Source organism: Triticum dicoccoides, chromosome 1A (assembly GCF_002162155.2).
Source record: "Triticum dicoccoides isolate Atlit2015 ecotype Zavitan chromosome 1A, WEW_v2.0, whole genome shotgun sequence".
In the NCBI taxonomy this organism is placed as follows: Eukaryota; Viridiplantae; Streptophyta; class Magnoliopsida; order Poales; family Poaceae; genus Triticum; species Triticum dicoccoides.
The window spans coordinates 254,035,379-254,038,856 of record NC_041380.1 but is presented as its reverse complement, the minus strand read 5'-3'; positions in this window follow the sequence as shown (position 1 = coordinate 254,038,856).

The window sequence follows — 3,478 nt, the reverse complement described above, 5'->3', positions numbered from 1 at the left end:
TCTAGATGTTGTACTTTATCTGTTTATAAGCACCTTCATCATGTGAGTGTTTCATGCATTAGCCTATGTGTCGTAATTAATTATCTGTTTTGTCTGAAATATTTCTTTTAAGAACCCATTAACCTGATTCCTTTTTAGTGGCAATTTGCTTATGTATGTAAACTAGTTCACTTGTCCGTAAAAAAACTAGTTCACTCGGCTGCCGTGCTTTGAATCTCCTTCCTCCCACCATATTCCCCTCCTCAGGTGGACCCAGCAGGTCTCTGAATTTTCTCCCACTTTCTTTTTCGATGTAAACTGAGTTTTCTCCCAGTACTTTCCCCTAGAACCAACTCAACTGTCCCACGTCTAGCCTAAAAAATAATAATAACCCACGTACTATTAACTCATTAAATTAAAATGATATTTTATTTCGTAAGTTGAAAGTTCTTACAAAATAATAATAATAATTGCTTATATATAACTTGGCAAGTTAACTCCTAGTGATTGCGTACATAAGCTTGCAAATATTTTACTGATGTGCAATCATATGTTTATGTTTTTATAACATTTCTCCATCTAGCCCAACATGATATTTTCACCCAACCCAGCAAGTCCGCGGCTTTCGAGAAAAATGCAAATGGGATTTAAATGGGTTGCATAGATGCTACATCATTGTTTCACCCAGCCCACCAAATGGACTAAAAAACAAATGGACTGACAGCTGGGTCCACGGCCATAGCCCAGTTTTTCTGTGATTTGCCAACTAAGTCGCTTTGTCAGGCCTGTTGGGCTGCAAATCTTTCAAGACGAGGAGAGCTTTCATTCGGCTGGCCGAGAAAATGGCCCATCGGTAAGGATAAATGGGATGTACATTTTTAAAACACATCAAACCGGCAATTAGTTTCAAATATCTTTTTTTTCATTTCGAGATTTTAAATTACATTTATTTTTATGCGTGGAGAATTTGTTGGATTTTATATTGATATACATTTATTTTTAAAATCAGTTTGAATGTGAGTCGAAATTTCGGGATTAGAAACAGTTCGCACCGCACCGAAATATGCAAAATTTCGTATAATTTTTTAACCGTGGCCACAATATGGGCTGTAATGCTAACAAAAAGAATATGGGCTCAAAAAACCTTAAGAATTAGCAAATGGGTTGTATGCTGTTTTCCACAGATTTGAGGGTTTTCCTAAAAAAGGTTGACGCACAAGCAGTGACTGTTGGATGGCCATCCAATGACCGTCGTGCTTCTTCAATCTCTGCTCTTCCTGCTCCAGCTGCTCAAACAGGCGCCGGCGGGACTGCCTGCTCCCTCCTCCCCGCGGCCGGCTCTGCTGCCGCGCAGGCCTCACCGCCCCACCGTACTCCCATCGCTGGCCTAGCCATCCCTCTACTCACCCACACCTGCTGTTATTCTCCGGCGACGAGAGACGAACCAGTAAACCCTCGTACAGTCGTACTCCCCTCCGCGTGGGAAACAACTTTCGAGTCTTCCCTGCCTTCGTGTCGTTCCCTTCCTAGGCCTCGCCATCGTCCACCGCCCTAGTGCTCTCGGCGTGGCCTGGTCAACGTGGTCAACGACCGACATGCATCTGAAGTGGACTTTACGTGAAGAGGCTGACAGTTGGGTCGGACGCACGCAAGGAAATGCCTCCTTATTATGCACAAAATAATGATTCCTCCACCTGACATCAGGGACCCACCGAAAGGGCCTCTGTATTTCGTGAAAAAAACGTTACGCCACTGACAGGTCGGACCCACCAGCTATATCTTCGCACGCAAGGAAGTGCCTCCTTATTACGCACAAAAAAATGAATACTCCCCCTATTAGCTGGGACCCAGTATAGTGGCAGGCTGACTTGTGGGCCTACTAAGTTGACGGGGACGGAGGGCTTTGTCAACTTAGTCAATATGCACGATTTTAGCTCTAGTGACCGTACGATGTCCATCTAACGGCCGTAGTGCTTCTTCAACCTCTGGTCTTCTTGCTCCAGCCGCCCAAACCAGCGCCGGTCGTGCCTCGTGCTCCTGCCTCCCGTGGCCGGCTGCGATGCGGCGGAGGCCTCACCGCCCCCTACTACTCCCACCGCTGGCCAGGCCATCCCTCTACTCACCCACACCCCCTGTTATTCTGCGGCGACGGCAGCCTCACACCGCAGCAAACCAGTGAACCCTCGTACTCCTCTACGCATGGGCATCCACTAACGCGTCTTCCCCGGCTCCGCGTCGTCCCCTTCCTAGGCCTCGCCGTCGTCCACCGCCCTGGTGCTCTCGGCGCGGCGTGGTCAACGTGGTTAAGGAATGGCTTCCATCGGACGTGGACTGTACGTGGACAGGCTGACAACTGGGTTCACGGCCGCAGCAAGGAAGTTCCTCCTTATTACGTGCAAAATAATTATTCCTCCACCTGACTGCAGGACCCACCAGATGGGCCACCGAATTTCGTGAAAAAAAACGTTTCCCCCTGACTGATGGGACCCACCAGCTACATCTTCGCACGCAAGGAAGTGCGTCCGGGCAAAAAAAAAGATTCACCCCCTGACTGTTGGGACCCACCAGCTACATATTCGCAGGCAAGGAAGTGCCTGACAGTCGGGACCCACCTGGTCGAAGCGTACGTAGTGTTGTCATTCTGGTCGCGAACGTGTACGTACATACTGGTCGATGTAGAGGTGCGCACGTGTCGTAGTAGAGGCGCGCACGTGTTGTAGTAGAGGCGCGCACGTAGCATTTACACGTACGTACAGCGGCCAGGGTGGAAGAACAAAAATACGGCCACGTATGTGTACATACGGACAGGGTCTCGAATGCCTACTCGCGCATACGTACGGCCAGGGCTCGTGTACATGGCTGGGTCAGAACGGAGAAACAGCATCGTCGTCGTGTTCATGGGGAGGCAACGGAATGCGTCGTGTTCATGGGGAGGCAACGGAATGCGTCGTCTTCATCAGGAGGGCTTGGACAGAACAGGCAATGGAAACGAGGCCTGGCGTACCGCAGAACAGAGGAAACGGCCTTGTGTTCGACCGACCACGTTCGAAACGGGATCCTGTTCATCGGGAGGGGTCTGGCGTACCGCAAAACGGAGGAAACGAACCTCCTACGGTCGAAACGGGGGTCCTGTTGATCGGGAGGGATGTGGCGTACCGCAAAACAGAGGAAACGGACTTGTGTTGGAGCGCTACGGTCGAAACGGGGGCCTCTTCATCGGGAGGGGTGTGGCGTACCGCAAAACGGGACTCCACGGGATATTGTTCATCTCCACCGTCGACCCCCTCGAGCCTCCATGAGCTACTATTCATCCACCGTCGACCTCCTCCTGCCTCCACCTGTGACTGTTCAGCCACGGGCTCCTGTTCATCCAGCCTCCACCGCGCGCTACTCCACCGGCTACTGTTCAACCACCCCTCCACCATCTACTATTCATCCAGCCCTCCACACCACGGGGTCCTGTTCAACCACCCCTCCACGGGCACCCCTCCACCGTCTA